This window comes from Bos mutus, chromosome 4 (assembly GCF_027580195.1).
Source record: "Bos mutus isolate GX-2022 chromosome 4, NWIPB_WYAK_1.1, whole genome shotgun sequence".
In the NCBI taxonomy this organism is placed as follows: Eukaryota; Metazoa; Chordata; class Mammalia; order Artiodactyla; family Bovidae; genus Bos; species Bos mutus.
This window is the reverse complement of record NC_091620.1, coordinates 63,387,698-63,413,408: the sequence shown is the minus strand read 5'-3', so window position 1 is coordinate 63,413,408 and position 25,711 is coordinate 63,387,698. Positions and strand designations below refer to the sequence as shown.

Here is a 25,711-nt window from a genome sequence, read left to right as displayed (position 1 = left end):
GTACATACCTAGATCTGAATACATCTTGTTAGAAGAGGAAGTATGTCTTTCTGATAGTTTTGCCACAGTGATAGTGTGAGGGACATACAGAGACCACAAAAATCTAGAAGAAAGACAGTTCTAATAAGCCAAATGTAACGATTTTCTTTCCTTGCCTCAATTTTCTTTCAGTTCAGTTCAGTCGCTCAGGCGTGTCCGACTCTGTGCGACCCCATGAATCGCAGCACGCCAGGCCTCCCTGTCCATCACCATCTCCTGGAGTTCACCCAAACTCATGTCCATTGAGTCGGTGATGCCATCCAGCCATCTCATCCTCTGTCATCCCCTTCTCCTCCTGCCCCCAATCCCTCCCAGCATCAGGGTCTTTTGCAATGAGTCAACTCTTCCCATTTTCTTTACTGTTTGGCTATTTTAAATGTGATATGAACTCCACACATTTTTAACACAAAAAGAGTAAATGCTACTCATAATAGGAAAAAAGAAAAATATTTAAACTGGAAGAAATTGTTACCTTCTCTAAACATAATCCATTATAGCAATAAGAAGGCAAATCACATTGATATACACTGGGGTGGGGCGGGAATCGGGTTATGATTCATGTTATATTTGGTCCTAAGACATGCACATTTATTTGGCATGAGCTTATCTATGCCTCTTTTCCATGGGTTTATGGAAGTGTATTCGCTTTTCTGGTACCATGATCCTTTTCTATCTTTTTTCTTTTTTTCCTCTAGCTCTTTGGCACAAATTCAGAACAGAATGTACTCTAAGCACAGTGAGTCAAGGGTATAATCAATGTAACATGAGTTAGAATGATTTTTTAAAAATGTTTAATCTCTTCTGTATATTGTGATCCTTTTATGAAAATGATTAATGAGATTTTATAGTTAAATGACTCCTGGGGGAGAAAATGCAAAAAAAAAAAAAAAAAATAGTTTGATAGTATATGAGTTAGACTCAAGCTTCTCTAGGTTTCCAAAAAGCTAACAGGAATTTCTGAATTATGAATTTCTTCCTGAGGCAAGTCAAACTCTAACTTTAGGAATTTCTGTAAGAAAACTACAATCTTGCATTATTTCCAGTCTGAAGCCAAAATATTCTTTTGGATTTTGGCTTAAAAACTTACATAATATTTCTAAAGTCACCAAATATCAAGCTCAGGGATGTTGCACAAATTTAATGTAGACATATTTTAAGTTCTCCAAGACTGGCAAAGACACAAATGGACATACGGTTAATTGAAACTGTCTCCAACTGCTCTAGAGATTTGGGGGAAAAACCCAGTGTATGAAATGCGACCATCTAATATACAAATGTCTAGGTAATCATGCCCCACATGTGTTCTCTCTCATCCCACGTTCTGAGTCATTTATATTTTCTTGCTCTGATGCACACAGTTCACAGTTCTAATAGTGACTCATGGGAAATAAAACCATTTGATAATGGTCTAAGTCATTACTAAGAGTTCTCATATCTTTTTTTTTTCTTAAGCAGGAAAACTTTTCAAACAAAATTATGCATGGAATCCCCAGAGTGGAGTGTTGATTTTTAAAAAATAAGAGCTTTGAGTGTAGATTTTTTTTAAATAAGAGCTTACTTCATAAAACACATGAGCAAACAAGATAGATTCTCTAAATTGGGGGTTACCCACCAAGGTCTCAGGGACAAATCTGGCTTGTCACCTATTTTTATACAGCCCACAAGAATGGTTTTTGCATTTTTAAGCTGGTGAAAGGGAAAGTGACTCAGTTGTGTCTGACTTTTTGTAATCCTGTGGACTGTAGCCTGCCAGGCTCCTCTGTCCATGGAATTCTCCAGGCCAGAATACTAGAGTAGGTAGCTATTCCCTTCTCCAGGGGATCTTCCCAACCCAAGGATTGAACCCAGGTCTCCTGCATTGCAGGCAGATTCTTTGCTATCTCAGCCACCAGGGAAGCCCTTTTTAAGCTGTTGAAAAGTATCAGAAGAAGAATAATCTTTTATGAGACATGAAAATATATGAGATTCAGATTACAGTGTCCGTAAATAGGGTCTTATTGAAATACAGCCATGCTTATTTGTTTACTTACTGTGTATGGCTGCTTTCACATTATAACACAGATTTGAGTTCTTGTGACAAAGACATTATTATCACTCACAAAGACAAAAATATTTACCATCTGGCCCTTAACAGAAAATGTTTGCTCACCTCTTCTGTAAATGAGAACAATGTAGCTCACTTCCTAAAAACATGATTTATAGTTTACTTTCCTCTTAACATGTGGGTATGTTATCTACTCTGCCAGTTGTAAATATCCCTGGGAATTGTTCATCACATCTACCTGAGGGCAAGTTTTGTAACTAGTAAATTGGGTAGGTAATTTCTCAGCTCTCTGCTTCACCTTGTCAAGAACCTCAAAGAAATTAATGTGTCATTTCTGCCATCGAGGAGCTTTAAATCTAGTTCAAAAGAAAACAATCTTCTGTTCTACTCTGAGTCAAGTGAGAAACAGCTCATTTCTGTGATTTTTATCAGGAAACCCTCCTACTAGACCTGTGCTTAGAGAGCAAGTGAAAGCTAAGTCTGGAGAAAACCAGGAGGGTATTTCCATCACAGCAAAGAATTTCAAATTCAATACTGAACTCCGCTGTTCTTAAGACCTTCACCTTCTGCTTAGCCTGCCCCTTACCCTCTTCTGTTCCTCCCCGTTCTTAGTTCTGCTCATCTCTAGTGCAGAGCCATCAGGTACTCCTTTTCTGCCTTATCTGCTTCTCACCTAAGCCTTCAATGTTCCATCTTTCACTCCAAGCAACTTATTAAAGTTTAGCTTTTATGTTTCCTAAACAAAGATGATTCTTTTCCTAAGAGAAACTCTGAAGCCACTTGTTAAAATAACACTACTTTAAAAAAAAAAAAAAAAGACATTACAGCTGACAAGGGGAGGGTGGGGAGGAAAGCATCCTTGGTGAGAAAGGTTTGGAGATAGGTACAGGGTGGTAGGGAGCAAGTTAAACAAGAAGAGAGTTTGGATAACAGAAGTTAAAAGGAAATAAGAGACAAGCAAGCAAGATATGGCCAAGGGGCTTGGCAAAGGTAAAACTTAGCAAACAAATGCAGAATCATTGTAAGTTTTTAAACGTATGAGTAGCATGATGAAATTAGCACTTACTGAACATGGATATTGAGGCTAGATTCAGGGGACAGGTACACTTAAGACCAAGCAGTCAGATAGAAGGATGTTGTAATAACCCAGTGGAATATGGTAAGAACCTGGACTTCAGCAGGAGCAATGGGGATGGAGAGGGGGAAAATGACTATAAAGATTTTCTAGAGAAAAAAGAAATTGATATGACATATCTTTAGGGGAAGAGAGGAGGATAAAATTTGAGCCTGGATGACTTTAAAAATGGAAGACATTATCAAATATATTATCACTTTAAAAATAAATACAGAATTTATATCTTTCCTACTTTCATAAAAAGAATCCAGTCTTCTTATAGAAAAGGCATGTACACATATACACAGAGAAATAAAATTAAGACAGAGTCTAAATTAATAGAAATAAAGGAAATTGAGGATGATGTCATCCTCTGCCTAAGTACTAAATTTAGCTCTGAACTTCCTTGCAGCTGAGGCAGGTGGCTTTGCAGCTGTAACTATCTATACTATTTTCTCCAGAAACCATTACTTGTCTGGCAGTAAATTCTGGGAAAATAATCACACTGATCTTTCCTGAGTAATGCAATAGATACAGTATTAGTAGTGGTTCCTTAAAAACACACACACACACACACACACAGCTCTTCATATGGCCAAAGCATTGATCACCAAAGGGAGAAAATCACCAAGGGAGGGCATGGTGCTAAGTCAGTTCTGTGAAGGCTTTTCTAAATGAAATGAGGCAGGTATGGATCAAGTAAGGTGATACGTGAGCCTGTTCAGGACTAGGGCACGGAGCTGAGCTAGAGTGCAGATGCAAGTCTTTCTTGTACTAGAGATACACAACCTGCACTCTGGAGCAAAAAGGAGACGCTAAGACTTGACTCAGGAGTGAAGGAACGAGAGGACAAGGTCAACAGTGAAGCTAGTTGGCCACAATTCTTCAAGAACCTCAGGCCATTTCTCCATCTTCTCTGGAATCTCATTAACAGAGAACAACTCGTCCATTACTTTCACAGGATCCTCACAAAGTTAACCAAAACCACCTTTCATGGCCACAGGAAATTGTCACAGATGCCTCCTTCCCAACCTGTCCCTTGGCATAGGGTGGGAAGTGAAGGAATGCTGAGGGGGCAAGCTTGGTGGGGACTCCTGGGGAAGTCACATGCGCCACCTGGAGTCTGCAGGAAAGGAGCATGGCCCATGTGAAATCTTAAGAAAGAGGTATTTGGACTTTCCTGGTGATGCAATAAGGGATACGAATCTGCCTGCCAACACAGGGGATGTGGGTTCAATCCCTCGTGTGAGCAGATTTCACATGCCACTGAGCAACTAAGCCTGTACCCACAATTACTGAAGCCCGAATGCCTGGAGCCTGTCCCCTGCAACAAGAGAAGCCACCACAATGGGAAGGAAGCCCACATACCAAGGAAAAGCAGCCCCCACTTGCTTCAACTAGAGAACGCCAACACACAGCCAGAAAACCCAATGCAACCAAGAATAAATAAATAAAGAATTTTAAAAGAATAGGGTATTTAATAGCAACAACTTTCTCCCTTACAGTTGTTACCGTCAAAAATTTCAGAACATTTTCCTTCAACATTTTCAGAAAAACATAAATCCTAGGCTGAACACAAAATGCATGCTCTCTAATCACCCTGTCCTTAACACACTGTAATTGCTTGCTCTCTTTTCTGTTTTTTTCACTGAACAATAAATAAGTTTCAGAGGACAAAATGTTGTCATCTCACTCATCCCTGCATTGCCGGCACCTATCACTGTGTTCAGTACATACTATGTTGAGTAATGTCGAACGAAAGCCTTCCCACATTTTTCTCCTTTAGCTATTTGGACTATTCTTGATCCTGACTCAAGTTCTTCCTAAAGCAAAGGGACTGTCTCTCATGCTGACTCAAGAGGCCTGAAGCTGTGTATTGGTAGTCATAATTATTAACTGCATAGAATTTTGTCCTATTATTTTTAGTACAGCTGTTGTAACAATAAGGATATATAGCAAATTATTCTTTTCTCTTCAAAAGAGAACAGAATTATTCTCCCCTCTACTTCCTTCTCTGTAGCTCTTCCCAAATTCACCAAAAAATCCCTACCACCTCTTTGCCTCAGTAGTAAAGAAAATTAATGACAACATGGCATTTATTGGATGTTGACCATAAGACAGCCTTTGTTCTAAACAGTTCATTTACAAAGAAGGAAAAAGAGACACAAAATAATTTTTAAAGTTACACTCCCCCCTCAGTTCTGATAACCAAAAATGGGGGTGGGGGCGGGTGGGCAGGGAAGTGACCCAAGCTGAAAACCACTGAAATAGACAAATGCTTAGAAATGGATAGAGACCGGAGTTGAATGTTCCCGGCCAGTGGTTCTTAAATGCATGGCCCTTAGACTTGCAGAACCAACATCACCTGGGAGCTTGTTAGAAATGCAACATTCCTTCTCCAGACACTTGAATCAGAATCTGTACTTTAACACCATCTCCAGGTGATCCATGGGCATACTGAAAGGCACTGCTCTAGTCTATGCAAGGAAATGTAGGCACTTCTGAAAACCTTTAGGTACTAAGAAGTTCTAGATAGCTGAGAGAAGGGAAGACTGATGAAGGTGTGGAGAAACAGTGAGGAGAACAACAACATGGTGTCAGGCAAAAACTGTCTAAGGCAGATCATTAAAGACCTCCAAAAAAAATAATGTTCCATTTTTTATTCAATTGTTTGCTGTGCTGTGAAACAATCTCTGGTGGCTCAGACAGTAAAGAATCTGCCTGCAGTGCAGGAGAGCAAGGTTCGATCCCTGTGTCAGGAAGATCCCCTGGAGAAGGGAATGGCAACCCACTCCAGTATTCTTGCTTGGAAAATTCCATGGACAGAGGAGCCTGGCAGGGTACAGTCCATGGGGTTGCACAGAGTTGGACATGACTGAGTGACTAACATTTCCTCCTATGTCCTCTGTGTCCCCAAAGCTGCAATACTACTCTGCAATAGACAGGAGCCCTGTGTCTGTATTGAAGAAAAGCCAGCTGCTTCATATCTATGTTGATGTGGGGAAGATGGAAGAAACCAGTTGCAGAAGGCAAGACACAGGAGACAGAGCAAGAGTTCAGAGGAAGCAGAAGCTTAAAACAAGAGGAACAGAGGCCCCCAAATCTCCAGCAACATGTAAAGGGGCAGGGTTGCTGGTTCCAGGCATCACACTCATACTCAGTTGTGTCCAACTCTTTGTGACCCATAGACTGTAGCCCACCAGGCTCCTCTGTCCATGGGATTTCCCAGGCAAGAATACTGGGGTGATATTTCCTACTTCAGGGGATCTTCCACACCCAGGGATCCAACCAGTGTGTCCTGCATCTCCTGCATTGCAGGCAGATTCTTTCCCACTGAGCCACTTGGGAAGTTGGTTTCATGTATGGAATGGGGATAATATCCATTTTCATGTTAAGGGAAGTAAGCCCCAAAGAGTAGGAAAGCAGGGCTGGGGACAAGCATCTGTAAATTTGCAAACTCTCTATATGTTCTATGGCTTGTGTGTCAAACTTGGTCACTTCTTGTTTCTAAGGAGATGTGTATTTCCAGAAATGAATCTCTTTCTGAGACGCTCCAGTTTCATTTAATCTGTATTTATAACTAAAATTTCCATGGAATGAAAATCCTAAAAAATTCTGTTAACCTCAAAATAAGCAAGGGAAGAAGTAGTAGAGCAAATGACTGACAAATTTGTGTGACATCCCATGCAATGAAATGGATGCTGCAAATGGATAATGAGACCATATTCAGCAAATTAGCTCTCAATAGATCAAAACAAATCTATTGGAGCAAACGTTAGCATGTCAATCAAAAATTTTAAAACATCAACTCAATTAAGACTAATTGTATTAATTAGTTTGAACAATACACACCAACATACCAGGAATCAACTGTTTCAAACAGTCGCAAGTTAAAATTTATGTTGAAGAAATGTTTGTTTTGAAATAATCTGCTTGATTTCCATTTTAGAAAACAGCTTGGTAGTTTCTTAAAAAGTTAAACATACACTTACCATATGATCCAGCTATCCTACTCCTAAGATAACTGAAAGACTACAGCCATACCAAGACTTGTACGTAAATGTTCATAGCAGCTTTATTTGTAAGAACTCAAATTAGAAAAAACCAGAAGTCCATCAACTGCAGAATGATAACCAAATTATAGATTATCTACCTAATGTAATACAATTCAGCAATAAAGAAGAAAAGAACTCTATACACTCTAACAACATGGACAAATTGTTTATGCTAAGTGAAAGAACATGACCAAAAGTGTGCTTGTTGTATTATTCTAGTCATATAAAACTCTAGAAAATACAAACTCCTATGTGGTGACAGAAAGCAGACCTGTGGTTTTCTAGGGAGGGGGCCGTGGGAAGGGAATTACAAAGGGGCACTGAGGAAATTTTCAGAGTGATGGATATGTTCATTATCTTGGTTGTGCTAATGGTTTCACAAGAACACATGTATGTCAAAACTCATCAAAGTGTACATTGTAAATATACGCTGCTGCTACTGCTGCTGCTAAGTTGCTTCAGTCGTGTCCGACTCTGTGTGACCCCATAGATGGCAGCCCACCAGGCTCCTCTGTCCCTGGGATTCTCCAGGCAAGAACACTTAAGTGGATTGCCATTTCCTTCTCCGATGCATGAAAGTGAAAAGTGAAAGTGAAGTCATTCAGTCGTGTCCGACTCTTAGTGACCCCATGGACTGTAGCCTACCAGGCTCCTCCGTCCATGGGATTTCCCAGGCAAGAGCGCTGTAGTGGCGTGCCATTATGTCAATTAACCCTCACTAGAGTGGTGAGAGTTGGACCATAAAGAAGGCTGAGTACCAAAGAATTGATGTTCTTGAACTGTGGTGCTGGAGAAGACTCAAGAGACCCTTGGGACTGCAAGGAGGTCAGACCAGTCAATCCTAAAGGAAATAAACCCTGAATATTCATTGGAAGGACTGATGCTAAAGCTGAAGCTCCAATACTTTAGTCACCTGATGTGAAGAGCCAACTCAGAGGAAAAGATCCTGATGCTGGGAAAGACTGAAGGTAAAAGGAGAAGGGGGTGACAGAGGAGGAAATGGTTAGACAGATATCACCGACTCAATAAACGTGAATTTGAGCAAATTCTGGGAGAGAGCGGAGGACGAAGGAGCCTGGTGTGCTGTAGTCCATGGGGTCACCAAGAGTCCAACATGACTTAGTGACTGAACAACAGCAAACTTGTGAGAAAACATCACGCCAAAAACTGTTTTTAAATGATAATCAGCCATAAATTAATCACAAAAGGAAAGAGTGCTAAACACACTTAACATTTTTCAAGCATCATTGGAATCATTCCATTTCTTCTTCAGCAGCACTGAAGCCGGGTGTACTTCTCTGTGAACAGTCCAGGGCTCAGCAGGCAGGCTACTGTAGTTCTGGATGTTAAACTGCTCTCATCGTGTCTCTATTATTAATTAAATCATGGTACTTGTGTTGTGATTGTGATTTGGTCCATGTAATAAAAAGTTGGCAAAAACTCAACATTCAGAAAACTAAGATCATGGCATCTGGTCCCATCACTTCATGGCAAATAGATGGGGTAACAGTGGAAACAGTGGCAGACTTTATTTTTTTAGGCTCCAATATTACTGCAGATGGTGACTGCAGCCATGAAATTAAAAGGCGCTTGTTCCTTGGAAGAAAAGCTATGACCAACCTAGACAGCATATTAAAAAGCAGGACATTACTTTGTCAACAAAGTTCCGTCTAGTCAAGGCTATGGTTTTTCCAGTAGTCATAGATGAATGTGAAAGTTGGACCATAACAAAGGCTGTGTGCTAAAGAAGTGATGCTTTTGAACTGTGGTGTTGGAGAAGACTCTTGAGAGTCCCTTGGACTGCAAGTAGATCCAACAAATTAATCTTAAAGGAAATCAGTCCTGAATATTCGTTGGAAGGACTGATGTTGAAGCTGAAACTCCAATACTTTGGCCACCTGATGCAAAGAACTGATTCATTGGAGAAGACCCTGATGCTGGGAAAGATTGAAGGCAGGAGAAGGATCAACAGAGGATGAGATGGTTGGATGGCATCACTGACTCAGTGGACATGAGTTTGAGTAAACTCTAGGAGTTGGTGATGGACAGGTGCCGGGGACCAGCCCCAGCTGATCCAGGGTATTCAAGGAGAGAGACCAGGCGACTATTTAATGCTAATTAGAAATATAGAGAACAATAGAATGAGGATAGCTCAGTAGGAAAATTCAGTGGAGAAAACTGAGTAGCTTGGTTTGAGACCAATAAAACTTCAAGACAAGAAGTTTGCACCACTTAGAGCGCCCTTCGAATAGCGGAAGGTGTCTCACCCAGACTCCTTCTCGAGAGGGTCTTAGAAGCCCAGGCATGATTAGTAAGCGTGGTGGGTTCAGCTCAGATGGAGACTCAGCTGGAAGTTAAAGGAAGAATGACATGGGGAGACCAAGCGCTGGTGAACAAGGCCCGAGCTTTATTTTTAACAGGGGCTTTATACCTAAGTTACACATAGAGGATAATAGGGGATGCAAAGTCAGCAGTCTTTGATTCTTATCAAAAACCAAGGTTTCTTTCCTGCAAATGTATCGTATACAAATGGTTTAGGTGATTTACATCATCTTCTGGCCAGAAGGCCTACTAACATTTTATGACTCTTGACAAGGACTTATCAACAAAGACTTATTTTCTCTAAGAGTAATTATTTCAAGGTTTGGCACCATCTTCCAAAGATAAAATTGCATTCCTATAGGGCGGATGTGTAATGGGTTTACAACAAAGAAAGAATTTATTACCTTAAGGGTCTAAAAAGTTACTAACACCAAGGCCACTACTTATTTTTTCTACATACCCACTATTAATTGATACATATTCAAGGATACAATTCAGGGGATGTGAAAACTTGGCAACAAGCATTGACTCATCAATGAAATCCTTTACTAGTTTATTCTGACAGTTTTTAACTCTCTGAGAGGCTCTAAGCTATTTGAATATCTTGCTTCCCATGCCTCTCGAGGCTGGGAGACTGTAAACAATGTATGCATAGCTGCAGGAGTCGGGTAAACTTGAGCGAGTTAGAGAGCCATCAGAGGGGTTTGGATTTAAACACTCCTAATTGCCCAGGAACTTTATTAATTGAGCTGTAAGTTAACTCTTTGACAGAGAGAGAGATGGTGGTAGGGGACAGCCCCAGTAAAGTCAGAGGTGAGAGCACAAAGCAATAAAGTAGGCAGACTCTGGTTTTTTTTTGGGGGAAATGCTCGAGAATATCCGGGGACTGATCGATCCCGCCTTTGCGTATGCCGAGCCTCCTTCCTCATGAACTGGAATGCCTCACGGCTCCCGCAGACAGGAAGCCTGGTTTTCCATTCAAAAAGACATGATTAGGGGACTGAACTGAACTGAACTGAAACAGGCTTTGGAACAGAGTTGAGCTCTGTGGTTGTGAAAAAAGCATGGATGTATCATTTTCTTTACATAAAGAGCCAGTTGAAGGCATGCTGCACTCACTGCAGGCTCATTTATCAAACAAGATAAATCTGTGAGAGTGCTTTGTCAATTATAAAATAGTAGAGAGCTGGAAATAGTTTCTGCTACTGCTTCTGCTGCTGTTGATTAATTAGGATGGTGACTGTGATTATTAATTCATTTGGTCAATACAATTAGCTAATTTATATAGAAGCCTTAAATTCCAAAGTGAACTGATGCATTAATCACAAAGTTCACATGAAACTGGTAACTAAGTAAATGAGCTAAGTGTTCCACAGGCACACCCCCAAAATGAGTGTGATCAGCACTGTTTTTGTCTTCTCTAAAAGAGGTATTATATTTATACATATATACACAGTGTGTGGAGAGGGCCGGGGTGAACTCTGTGTATGTGGCAGCCCTGGGGATTATTAAGACTGTAAAGAAATGAGAAAGATTAAGTACAAGCTAGGCATTTTGTGTGTCAAATAATACTGTAGTCAATGAGTGTCATAAACAGTTAACATGAGGGCATCTGTTAACTGTTTGAAATAAACATCTCAAATAGTAACTCCTCTTTTACCTCTCTGCATGTTAGAGAATATTGACTTAAAGCAAAGATACCTCACAATCTCCCATTTTACAAGTGTTTGCAGCTTCTTTTTCTGCCCCTACATTTGACTTTCCCTGTTTCGTTCCCAACCTCCTTTCTTTAATTCCCTCTGGTCTGCCAGGCCCTTATAGGACAAAGCACAAGTTCAGTTTCTCTGCCTCATTCTCTTCCTAGGCTTTTTTTTTTTTTAATATAAATTTACTTATTTTCAATTGGAGGCTAATTACTTTACAATATTGTATTGTTTTCGCCATACATCAACATGAATCTGCCACGGGTGTACACATGTTCCCCATCCTGAACCCCACTCCCATCTCCCTCCCCGTACCATCCCTCTGGGTCATCCCACAGTGCACCAGCCCTGAGCTTCCTGTATCCTGCATCAAACCTGGACTGGCCATTCGTTTCTTATATGATATTGTACATGTTTCGATGCTAGGCTTTTTCTTTTTGGTAAGGATAATATATGTCAATCAGGGCCTTACACAACTTCTTTCACATACATTTTTTTTTTCAGAGTAGTGTCACAATGGTAAGTTTTGCTGGAGTCTAGTTTTTTGTGCTCATTTTGAGCACATCATATACACAAAGATCTTCACATGCTTATTTGCACATTTCGAAGGGTTTGAAATGAAGACAGCTTCCTACTTCTCACCCGAAGCCCACTTCTGACCTGAAGCCACTTCTTTGACTTAGGCCTCTCTCTCATTTCTGAGCCTGGAGATGGACCGGGATTATCACTCTTGGGCCTAATTTCCCTTCTCAATGCACCATATAATGGATTTTTAAAAACACAACCTCAAGAGTGCTGATTTAATTAGTAGAAGCCCATAGACCCAAATTTGTGAATCATGTAATATAATGATATAAATGTTGATTTGCATTTTGAATAATGTGAATGTTGATGTGGAGCAAAGAGCAAATGTCTGGGAGGTGTGGTAGCAACTGGCGAGAGCCACGACACCCCCATGAGCCTCATAAAAACAAGATTCCTTTCCCATCAACTTGCTTGGATTTGCATTCTTTCTTTGGCCAACCATAGATACTACCTTGTCTGCGGGGCCCGACAACAGAAGGAACTATAACCCAGGTCCCAGGGGACCGGCAGGAGGCTAAAGCCTGATTCTATTAAAATAGACTGAATACTACCCAGCTGGAGAGACTGCAGGATGCACCTCTTACTGGGAAACCCTCCCACCCATAGGAGAAAATATGGAAACCTGTATTTTTAATGCAACGTACGTGGATATGACTGCTCTTTGCTGTAAAGCACAGACAAAAGATAAAACATGTGTCAATCTACATCCACCACGAATACAATCCACAAACCAATCCAAGTCTATCTGATTTTCCTTCAAAATATTTCATTAATTCCCATAACTGGTGTCCAGTCCAGGCCTTCCTTGGTTTTTTCATGTGCAGATTGCATAGCCGACGTTTCTTAAAGGCCTGAGATGGGACAGGCACTTTACATGCACAACTGTTAATTCTAAAAGTTACATTATACAGTAAAGCTTTTACAAATGAGGGGTGGAGGAGAGCTATTGTTTCTGCCTGCCTGGCACCCCTTTCCTTCCTCTTATAGTCCTTTGGGTCATTATTCCTACTCCACCCCACTCCCAACAATAGAACATTGATTAACCCTCCCCCCAGGCAAGTCTAGGTCAACCATGGAACTGTAATGATGGGCTGGGGATGAGCCAATGACAACGACACAACAACTAAGACAGCTTTGTGCTGGCTATAATATTCCAATATTCCAAATGGTTTCAATATTTTAAGGTATTTAATCCTCATAACAGCACTATGCCATCAGATCAGATCAGATCAATCGCTCAGTCGTGTCTGATTCTTTGCGACCCCATGAATCGCAGCACGCCAGGCCTCCCTATCCATCACCAACTCCCAGAGTTCACTGAGACTCACGTCCATTGAGTCAGTGATGCCATCCAGCCATCTCATCCTCTGTCGTCCCCTTCTCCTCCTGCCCCCAATCCCTCCCAGCATCAGAGTCTTTTCCAATGAGTCAACTCTTCGCATGAGGTGGCCAAAGTACTGGAGTTTCAGCTTTAGCATCATTCCTTCCAAAGAAATCCCAGGGCCTAGTATTTTCACGCTTTATCAAATAAGGAGACAGAAGCACACAAAGGTTAAGGAACCTGCCTAAAGTCATAAGCTCGGTTTTTTTCCTCAAAACTTAGAACTGTGGCTCTAGAAAGAGTCCTCTTCTCTTGGTGAAGAAACCAGGAAGAGCAACGGTTACCAGTTATCACATCCCCTACTTCAGAGTGAAATCTGCTTACACTTCTTCCCCAAAGAGGAAGAGAGAAACTAGAGAAATCTCTAGTTTCATTTCTTGAGTTCCCACAGTTGCCTTAGCTTGACTGTTCAGCTTTCCTTCAGCTTTGGGAGTTAATCCAGCTTACTATACAATACCTTTTGTTTTAATACAGATTGAAGTGAGATTCAATCACTTGCCAGCAAAGGATTACTGGTTAACACCAGGAAAAGGAGGCTTAGAGAGGCTAGATGGCAGAGTTGGGAACACAGCCAGGCTTTTCTGATTTGAAAGCCCCTGTGCAGTCCGCATGATCAATCCTCAGCTGGCCTGCCCTTCACAGAATCTCACCATGGCTGTTCCTTCCACTCACAACTGCACAGTAAGCCTTTCTTAAACAATGCTTTCATCACTCTTCAATTTCTCTAACAGTTTTCCCCATTTCCTGATGTGTCTAGTCCATACCCCTCTCCCTAGTTTCTGATGCCCTCCAAATCAGGCCTCACTTAAATTTGAATGTTCCCACCATCCCCCATCCATCAAGAACCCAGCCTAGTAATTCACACTATCATTTCTTTACTCAAGTCCTTTCAAATGACTAAAATTAAACCTACTCAAGATTCAGTTCAAGTCTTGCCCTTTTCCAGGAATCGTGACCATTCTAACCATTATCAATAACCTCAGATACGCAGATGACACCAGCCTTACAGCAGAAATGAAGAGGAACTAAAAGGGCTCTTGATGAAAGTGAAAGAGGAGATGAAAAAGTTGGCTTAAAGCTCAACATTCAGAAAACGAAGATCATGGCATCCGGTCCCATCACTTCATGGGAAATAGATGGGGAAACAGTGAAAACAGTGTCAGACTTTATTTTTGGGGGCTTGAAAATCACTGCAGATGGTGATTGCAGCCATGAAATTAAAAGACGCTTACTCCTTGGAAGGAAAGTTATGACCAGCCTAGATAACATATTAAAAAGTAGAGACATTACTTTGCCAACAAAGTTCCATCTAGTCAAGGCTATGGTTTTTCCAGTGGTCATGTATGGATGTGAGAGTTGGACTGTGAAGAAAGCTGAGTGCCAAAGAATTGATGCTTTTGAACTGTGGTGTTGGAGAAGACTCTGGAGAGTCCCTTGGACTGCAAGGAGATCCAACCAGTCCATTCTAAAGGAGATCAGTCCTGGGTGTTCATTGGTAGGACTGATGCTAAAGCTGAAACTCCAATACTTTGGCCATCTCATGCAAAGAGTTGACTCATTGGAAAAGACTCTGATGCTGGGAGGGATTGGGGACAGGAGGAGAAGGGGACGACAGAGGATGAGATGGCTGGATGGCATCACCAACTCGGTGGACATGAGTTTGAGTGAACTCTGGGAGTTGGTGATGGACAGGGAGGCCTGGTGTGCTGCGATTCATGGGGTCACAAAGAATCAGACACGACTGAGCGACTGAACTGAACTGAACCATTATTAATTTCTTTAACTGAGAGCACTGGACTATTTTGTCTGACAGAAAGTTAGTTTAACGAGGCAAGTGGGACCATTATATCCATCTTCATAACATATATACTTTTATTTCATCTGTTAGCTATTACATGAAAGTATTACTAACTGAAAGTGTAAAACAAGAGTTGTAAAAAAAGAAAAGAAACCAAATTGTAGAACTGATTCCACTTTAAATAATAGTAAAAATGATTTCCTTTAATACTTTTATCTCTCAAGTAAATGACTCAAGTTTTATTTTCTGTTAAGTGTCAAACACGCCAGGATTCAGATAAAACTCCAACTGAATGGAAAAGAACAAGGACTATGATTTTCTCCAACCATATATTTCTTAGTTGAGATGATTGTCTTTTTTGCAAGTTCAAAGCCCTTCTTCTTCTGTGTGAGGTGTTTGGCCCCCCACTGATGGTTTTGGTGAAGCTGGACTGACATTCCTGACGTGTCCAAGCAACTCATTCTTGACTACACTCAGGAATATTTCAATCCAATTAAGTGGAAAATCACAAAGCTCACAGCTGCCAGGATGAACTACCATTGTTTCTAAAAATGTTATTTATATCTTCCTTCTTCTGAACCTTAGAGTATATAACTTTCTGTTTAAGTAAAAACTGCTTGAGCCCTTGACTCATCAAACTTAAGATATTCCACTTTTACTAAATAATGTCCCTACAAGCCTTGTTTGGTTTCTACTTGTAGTCCCACAACATTCAGAAATGATTTTTAAAGGTAAATCAATAAAATATTTAGACAGTATAGGAAATATTCTTATACCTTCAGGATAAGAGGCTGACTTCTTTAATAGAACACACAAAGTGCTAATAATAAAAGAAAATTGACAAATATGACTTTATTGAAAGTAAAAATATATATTCACCAAAAGACACAGTTAAGACAAAAAAAAAGGCAACCCACAGACTAGAAGGAGATATGGGTACACATATAATCACAGATCAATAAGAAACAAGCAACCCATTTTTAAAAAATGAGCATGAGCCCTGAACCATCTCTGCAGATAAGAGGAAATCCCAGTAAACAACATACTTGGGAAAAGTGACACATTTCAGTAGTAATTAAGGAAATGCAAGTTAAAATGCAATGAGATATAACTAGTTACCTACCAAAATAGTTAAAATTTAAGACTCAAAATAACATGTTTATAGGACTAGAACTCACACACAGCTCTGGTAGAGGCATAAACTGTAACCACCATTTTAAGAAACTTTCTGGCATTATCAACAACAGTTGAGACTATTCACTCTATGACACAGCGATCCACTCCTAAATATATAACTCAATAGAAACACGAGCATGAAAATTCATGGAAGCATTATTCACAACAGCCAAAACCTGGTCAAAGGCCAAATGTCCATCAGCAGTAAGATGGATAAATTATATTCTATAATGAAATACTCCATAGAAAGATAAATAAATAGATATACTTAGTAACATAGAAGAATTTCAAAAATGCCATGTGAAGCAAAAGCAATGGGGGAGGGAGTTGTGTGGTTATATTTATATAAAGTTAAAAAATCAAGCAAAACTAAAACATAAAGTTAAGGATAGTGGTTACCTTTAGAAGAGAGAATTCACTGAGATGTACAGTTATAATTGCATTTTTCAAAGTATAATGTTAAACATTTAAAAATATGTTAAGAATTATTAACAATGGCAATTAGGAAATCACTGGATTTCTCAGAACATTTTCAATAGAGTAATTTGGTTAAAAGAAAGATTTTAAGTTTTTATAAAAGGTGAAAGTGAGAAAGAAGCAGAGGCAGTTGGTAGGTAAAGGTTCAAAAGATGGAAGCTACTTAGATAGGCTGGGACCGAACCCTTTGCTGGAGTGCCTGTACCTGGACAAAGGTCTCCTGGAGCAACAGAACACAGGAAACTATAAGGGACTAAAAATAACTACATGCACGTGCAATTAGTCACAAAAGGGCCAAAACCCACTCCCACTTGTGAGATGCCAGGCACAAAAGCAGGACACATGACGCTTACACACAGCACCACCAATGAGGTGGGCAAACCACCAAAGTCTCCCTTCCAGCTTGAGCCAACTGTCTATCCCTACCCTCATAGCCCATTTAAGAACCTCCAGCCTGCCCTCCTTGGGAAGCCTGCAAGGATACCTGTCACTTGTTTTTAAGTACCTATAGCAATTGATACCTCTTACTGATTGCTACTGATTAGAGTCCAAGGACCTGAGTCAGTAATCCATTCACTAATAAGTGATTCCAATGTATGGATGTGAGAGTTGGACTGTGAAGAAAGCTGAGTGCCAAAGAATTGATGCTTTTGAACTGTGGTGTTGGAGAAGACTCTTGAGAGTCCCTTGGACTGCAAGGAGATCCAACCAGTCCATTCTAAAGGAGATCAGTCCTGGGTGTTCTTTGGAAGGACTGATGCTGAAGCTGAAACTCCAATACTTTGGCCATCTCATGCGAAGAGTTGACTCATTGGAAAAGATTCTGATGCTGGGAGGGATTGGGGGCAGGAGGAGAGGGGGAGGACAGAGGATGAGATGGCTGGATGGCATCACCGACTCAACGCACATGAGTTTGAGTGAACTCCGGGAGTTGGTGATGGACAGGGAGGCCTGGCGTGCTTCGATTCATGCAAAGAGTCCGACACGACTGAGTGACTGAACTGAACTGAACTAAACTGAATGTAAACAATGGTAACCATATCTGTTTATGTGCACATTAAATATGCTGATTATTCCATTGTTAATTTCACTTGAGTACAAATTTTCACAACATCATTCTGGTTCTTATTGTTTAACCATAGTAACCATAAACTCAATAATGAACATCCATAATTCTATTCACAAAAATAAACAATTTCAGTTTTGACAATATAAATGGGTAATTTTGAAGGAAAAATAATTTTAACTTCAAATAATATATCTGGCTTAAAAATTTGGTTTTGAAAAAGAATATTGAAATGGAATATTGAGTTTTAATCAATGTACTTAAAGTTCATCTCAAGTTGCAACAACAATCTATCTTCAGTATTCCTATTCTATTTTTCACATTCTGAGTGAGATGACTCAGCAACACCTATTGTAACTAAAACCATAATATAAATAGAGGATAAAAATACACTCACTTATAAAAGTTAATGCCGAGGTAAATGGAACAAAACAAATTTTCATTAAAGAAAGCAATTAATAAGAACTTTGCTGTGTTCATAAGTCTGATTTCCTCACTAGAATTAGCTATTCAGGCTTCCATTTTGGAACTTGCTTACTTTCTTTTTATACAACACAAAAGCCATTATCATTTAATTAAACTATTCTATTAAATAGCTGACCTTTCACTTCAGAAGACTTTTGGTGCTAAATTTGATCCAAATTCCAAGTGAAAAGCACCCTCAGCTGAAGGCAGTGGTATGTTTGTGAGTTTCAGAAAATCAGCGAGCTGGCTCTAAACCAGCACTCTGTGCAAAAAGTTTCTCTGCCTGAGTCCACACATCTTAGGGAATGGTACCCTCTGGGAGTGATTACTGCAACACTAATACAGCATCTGCCCGCAATGCGGGAGACCCAGGTTCGATCCCCAGGTCTGGAAGATCCCCTGGAGAAGGAAATGTCAACCCACTCCAGTACTCTTGCCTAGAAAATTCCATGGGTGGAGGAGCCTGGTGGGCTACAATCCATGGGGTCGCAAAGAGTCGGGCACGACTGAGTGACTTCACTTTGACTTTTTTTTTGAAGTCACAAACTGGACAGTGTTAAATTCCATGGTCGCAAAGCTATTCAAGAAATATTTTGAAATACTGATTAAATTTTGAATTTTGCAGAATCATAATTTATGAAGTTGTTCTCCAAATGAAAGTCTATATTATATGCATTTTGAAAATTTACCAAAAATATAAACCTAATACAAGAACAAACCTTTTTGATTGCTATAAGATTGTTAAGATTATGTCAGAGGGCTTGATCATTTTCCTAGCTATTGATACACATTGCCAGGTTTCTTCCCAAAGCAAGAGTATTGGGTTCTTTTCTGTGTGCTAGATTCTGTTTTACTTGGATATTTTTATGGAAGAGCATTTTACAGTATATTTATAATGTTAAGATGAGGCCATTGCCATAATACATTAATGTATTCATCTCTCAAATACATGAAGCCAAATGGTCTACTTCATTTTTTATCCGTCTGTTGCTTGCAACCAACAACCACTAACTGATATACCACCCCACATGTAGAACACTTCACTTCCAGATAGTGTACATGCCTTTCTATCTCGACCTGAAGCCACAAAGAAATAAAGGTGAAGTAAGGTAAGACCCAGATGGAGAAGGGGGAGCAAGTAAGTATTTGGCTACGGGATTCTACTTTTCTTGTTCTACTTGCACATTTTTCCTGATACCCAGATAGGGGACTGGAAGAAACCTGTGCAGGGCAGCCTTCTACCGGCTTGCATTTCTGCAAAGATTAACAGGGCCTGATAAAGGTAGAGGCAGTATTTCACGCACTCCCTCTGCTCACAGGACTGTAGGTCAGCCCAGAATGCCTGTCCTGGTAACGTGTGGATGACCTTGGATCACACTCTTCTTCCTCTCTCAAGGAAAGCACTGAGGGCTGCCACATGCAAACAAGACAAGCTGTGAATCTCTCTCTAGTGTTACCAGAAGAAGAAAGATGATGAGAAAGTCATGCTTCCACATGTTTCTGTTTTCTAATTCCATTAGATCCCAGATCAAATATCTAAAAACCTGCGCAGAGCATGGTTCCCAGCAGGCTCCTGAGGACAATAAAGACCACCAGTGTAAAAGCGAAGCAGTACTTTGTTTCTCAAAGAAAGTGAGATTAGTAGCTTGCCAGAAAATGGAGTGAAATGGAAATGGAATGGAAAAATACTTATTTTAAAAACAGTAATGCAGAATTTAAATTTCCTATTGCAAAAATCTTGATAAGGCATTGGAAATACCAACTTGAAAAGATGATTTAAAATGAACACAGCAAGTTTTCCTGGTGTAGTAAATAGAATGTCATTGTTCACTTTCTTCCATGGAACAGCTGTATAGGTGAAATGCATTTTAACAGTTCCAGACTGTACCATGTGTGCCTATACCAAGCATACCTAGAAATTTGCATACAGCATTCATTTTCAAAGAATTAGGGAAAAATAAACTAGTAGCTAAGCAGAAGACACAGCTGCTAAATTCAATGAACTAAATAGCTGGTGTGAATCTTTAAGTGCATACAAAAGAGGCATTAAAAGATTCCTAACACACAAGGATACTCAGGGTGTCAAATATTTATGTTTTTTTTCCTTCACCAAAGCCCCAAAATTTTATGCAAAACTTTTATTTGAATTTCAGGCAAAATTTTAAAAGCATTTTGTTTTTAAAAAACAATCACCAATCTGTTCCTACAATCTGTAAGGGAGAAAAACACAAAAACTTGTCTGAACTTTGATCTGTGTTGTCAATAATCCCTGAATCCTGCAGGATATACTGAATTCAAAAATTTTCTACCCAATCCATCAAAACAGGTTGCAGATAATAATTTATATTTACTTTTTTTCTCACACCTGAGCATAAACCCTATGAGGGCAGAGATTATTTGTCATGATTGTACTCAAGGCCAGACACATACACCTCTTTAGTCAATACACACATAACTGTTCACATTGAGAAAAAAAATTACATGATGGAGGAAAAGCCTTTTTTGCAGGCCTTAGGAAGCATCACTACAAACAAAGCTATTGGAAGTGATGGAATTCCAATTGAGCTATTTCAAATCCTAAAAGATGATGCTGTGAAAGTGCTGCACTCAATATGAAGGAGTCTTTGGGCCTAGAAAAGAAAACAGTGGTCTCAAAGGCCCTTGCTGAATCATCTAACTGCAGAGAAAACAAAACCCAACTTTAGGTCCCGCCCTGATGCTCCAGGCCAGTTGTATCTACCTGGACATATTTCCCCTGCCCAGAAACCTTCCATCCCCTACATCAGCCAGGGACTTATCACCCCCTGCCCAGGGGACTTATCACTCCTTGCCCAAAACCTCCCACCCCCTGTTCAACTACAAATGCCATCTCAACTAAAGAATACCCAAAACGTCCCACCTAACATTTCCCTTAACATCTCCACAAACCTCCCTTTAAATATGAAGCCTCCTTGATCCCTCTCAGCCTGGTCATTAGGCTGACTGTCACCCCTCCTTGCCTGACTAAAGGTAACCTACCTACATTGAGGTCGTCTCTCCTTTTCAGCCTCGGCTGGAACTATACCTTACATTTTCGGTGCCAAAACCCGGGAGATGGCAAGGCACTTGTGTGTGTGTCTCTCTCTCACTCTCCCTCCCTCTCGTTGTTTTCCCTTTTCCCAGAGTCTGGGAGCGTGAACACCTGCCAAGCTCACTTTCTGCCAGGGCTCATAAGTGCCTTTGTAAGCGGTACAAACCTCGTCCTAAGGTTTTCTTGGTGCTTTGCCTACCCCCAGGCCTCCAGCTCTATCCCCTTTCTCTCTCTCTCTGACGACCTCAGGAACAAGGAACTCTTGCCATTCGACCACTCTACATGCAACACTCCACTCAAGCCGGCCCCTAGATTAAGGTAAGATCCAGACGGTGTTTTAGAGACACCCTAGAACTCAGTCCTCTCTGGGCCCCGGGGACCCCCGGCCTAAGGCCAATATGTAGGCGATGGTGGGGATGCTCCACCTCGACACAGAGCTCTCTTCTTATAACTCCTATTGAGACCACGGGTGATGACTTGAACTCCCAGTAGGAACCTCTGCTTGCCTTTCAATTATGGGGTCTAGCCAGTCTGTCCCAAAAGAATTCCTTCTGGCCTGTGTTCTCAAAAATCTCAAACCACTCTTACTGAACTCAAAGCTAACCGCTTAAAACCACTCTGTATACAGATCTGGCCTCAATACCAATTAGACAATCAAGACTGCTGGCCTGAATTCGGCACATTTGACTTTAACATTCTTCAAAATCTCACTGACTTCCTTAAACGGAATGGCAAGTGGTCGGAGGTCCCATATGCCCAAGCCTTTTGGGCCCTTCGGAGCAGGCCCTCCCTATGCAAGGGCTGCTCCACCCAGGAGGTCCTTCTATGCACCTTGCCTCCCAAGCAAAGGGGCTCCTCTTCAACTAACCGCCAATAGCAACCTTCTGCACCCCCAGAGTTCAACCCTATGGAGGAGCCGCCTCGCTACTGCCACCCTGCCAACCCTCTCCTTCCCCCTCATCCAACTCACCTACTGACTCTGAAACCTCTCCTGACTCTCCCTCAACCCCGCTACCCCATCTCTCCGACTCCCCCTCCCCCCTTCCCTCCCCTCCCTGCCACAGAGAGGTGGCAGGACCAGAGGGCCCCACCCGAGTCCATGTGCCATTTTCATTGTCAGACATGAGCCAGATAGAAGAAAAATTAGGATCATTTTCTGAAAATCCTACCAGACACAGAAAAGAATTCCTGAGACTCTCCCAGGCCTATAACCTCACGTGGAGTGACATATGCTGCTGCTGCTGCTAAGTCACTTCAGTCGTGTCCAACTCTGTGTGACCCCATAGACGGCAGCCCACCAGGCTCCGCCATCCCTGGGATTCTCCAGGCAAGAACACTGGAGTGGGTTGCCATTTCCTTCTCCAATGCGAGAAAGTGAAAAGTGAAAGTGAAGTTGCTCAGTCATGCCCGACTCTTTGCAACCCCATGGACTGCAGCCTACCAGGCTCCTCCATCCATGGGATTTTCCTGGCAAGAGTACTGGAGTGGGGTGCCATTGCCTTCTCCAGGAGTGACGTATATTATATCCTAAATGCCACTCTCACCCCAGATGAAATGGACCGTATCTGGCAAGCAGCGAAAGCCCATGCCAATCACTTACATAACCAAGACTGGGATAGCCCAGTTGCTGATGAGGTGGTGCCTCAATTAGATCCCCACTGGACTTACCAGCCCAGTGACACAGGTATCAGGAGATTCAATCATATGATTACCTGCCTTCTAGAAGGAATGCAGAAAAATATTCATATCCATGTCAATTATGATAAAGTCAGGGAAATCACCCAAGGGGCAGACAAAAATCCAGCCTTATTCTTGGCACACCTCACAGAAACAGTCCAGAAGTATACCAACCTAGATATCACTACTCTTGCTGGGTTACTCTACCTTCATGTTCAGTTCATCAGCCAGTCTGCCCCTGATATTAGATGTGAGCTTAGACAACTAGAAAAGGGCCCTGAGACCCTCCAAAGAGACCTTCTAGAAGTAGCCTTAAAGGTGTTCAATAATAGAGAAGAGGAGGCTAAGAGAGAAAAAGACCATGAGAGAAAAGCTAAATATGCCTTTTTGGTGGCAGCAATTAAAGGAAGAGATCAGCCTGGCCCAAGTCATCCCAGACCAGGACTTAAGACCACCCCCCACTGCTCTGAACCCTGCTTCTGATGCAGCCAGTCAGGACACTGGGCAAAGGATGCCTGAACCCATGGCCCCCCACAAAAGCGTGCCCAACCTGTGGTCAATGGGGAGACTGGAAGATGGACTGTCCCCAGGGATGCCCTGGCACCCCTGGGGAGGTCCCCATCTCCCAGACCTGGAGAGTGGAATGTCCACAGGGATGCCCTAGTGCCTCTGGGGAAATCACCACTTCTCCCCAGAACCCCAGCCCAACCCTACAAAAGTTGTTCCAATAACGGGGCCTGGGTTCCAGCCCCCCAGCCTGTGTCCCGGACATGAGCTCAGAACTTAGGGTAGACGGGGTACTGGCTGGGAAAAAGACCTCCTTTATAGCAGACACTGGAGCTGCTTTCTCTCTCTTAACTTCCTACTCTGGCCCAACTCAAAACTCAGAACTCACAATCAAGGGGGTCTCTGGAGTTCCCGTAAGGCCAAAAATCAGCCCTCCATTACTCTGTTAATTTGGAAAATCGACCCTCATACACTCATTCCTCATAATGCCTCATAATACCCCAATGGCACTCCTAGGGAGAGATTTGTTATCCAAATTGGGGGTCTTTATTACCATACCCCTCTCAATGCAGTCTCTATATTCTGCATGCAGATAACACCTGGACTGTCCCTATCCCTCACCCCTGACCCTCCCTTGGATCTACCCGCCTGAGACCCCCAAGTCTGGGACATTGACCACCCATCCATAGCCAAACATCATCCCCCAGTCCACATTACCCTAAAGGACCCCTGGACTATAATCACCCAACAACAGTACTATCTCACCCTGGAGGCCCACAAGGGACTTAAGCCTATCATAGACCGTCTTCTTCGAGCCTCTATCTTAATTCCTACACATTCACCACACAACACCCCTATTCTGGCAGTAAGGAAGGGACCAAACTCTTGGAGACTGGTCCAGGATCTTCAAAAAATCAATGAGGCCATCACGCCAAGATTCCCAGTAGTCCCTAATCCTTACACCCTCCTGTATGCCATACCTCCAACTGCAACCCACTTCATGGTATTAGATCTCAAAGACGCCTTTTTCACCATCCCCCTCCACCCCCTCTCCCAACTCCTTTTCACCTTCACCTGGCAAGACCCCGAGACTCAAGTTTCCCAACAACTAACATGGACAGTTCTCCACCAGGGGTTCAGAGACAGCCCCTACTTTTTTGGACAGGCTTTACAAAAGGACCTACAGACACTTGACCTAGCCCCAAGTCATCTCCTCCAATATGTAGATGACCTCCTCCTTTGTAGCCTAACCTGAAAACTCTGCTTCCAACATACTGCCAAACTCCTTGGGGCCCTGGGATCCTCGGGTTATTGGGTGTCCCGATCCAAGGCCCAAGTAGTACAGACAAATGATACCTACCTGGGGCTCTCCACATCCCACCAACATATAACTATTCCCCCAGATAGAATCCAGGCCTTGATTAATTGTCCACTTCCAAAAACAAAAAGGAAACTCCTGTCTATCCTCAGCCTCCTAAACTTTTTCCGTATCTGGATCCCTAACTTCTCCCTCATTGCAAAGCCGCTCTATAAGACAACTAAAGGATGTCAGGATAAGCCTCTCTTTAACCTCTCCTTGCTGGCCAATCCTCTTCGCTAGCTCACCCAGAGCCTCCTCCAAGTGCCAACTCTCCACCTGCCAGATCACACCAGACCATTCTTTTTTTTTGCCCATTCCAACCAAGGACAGGGCCTGGGACTTCTATGTCAGCGGGCCAGAGACATCTGGGCTCCCATAGCCTATCTGTCAAGCAGCTTGACATGGTAACCAAGGGGTGGTCTCCCTGTATACAGGCCACGGCTGCTATTGTAGCCTTCGTACCCAAAGCAAATAAACTCTCTAGGCATGCCCCTTTAACAGTCTGTTCTCCACACACCTTCCGAGACTTACTATCACATCGGGCTTTCCTCTCCTTTCCCGCTTCCAGGGTACAGGTCCTACATGACTTTCTCCTCAACCCTCAGCTCTCATTCTCCCCCTGCTCTCCCCTTAACCCTGCCAGCTTATTACCCATGTCCTCTACAACAGACCCTCTCCTACATAGCTGCAACCTAACAGTAGATCTTACCCAAAACCCCTTCCAACATTTAACAGATCAGCCCATCCTAGACCCAGACACCCCACACTGGTTCATTGATGGCAGCTCTCAAAAATCCCCACCCTCTGCGGCAGGATATGCCATAATCCAGGGGGTCCTTTGTCACAGTCATGAAACCCAGACAATTGAAGCT

General features: G+C 41.9%; 1 long non-coding RNA gene across 1 annotated transcript in view; it reads right to left on the bottom strand.

The window, feature by feature from the left end:
* Window positions 1–7: 7 nt before the first annotated feature.
* Window positions 8–25,711, bottom strand: part of LOC138987539 (uncharacterized) — a 169,086-nt gene continuing 143,382 nt past the window's right edge. Inside the window, exon 5 of the long non-coding RNA XR_011463896.1 lies at window positions 8–103. This is a non-coding gene — a long non-coding RNA (uncharacterized lncRNA). The remainder of the gene's footprint in view (window positions 104–25,711) is intronic.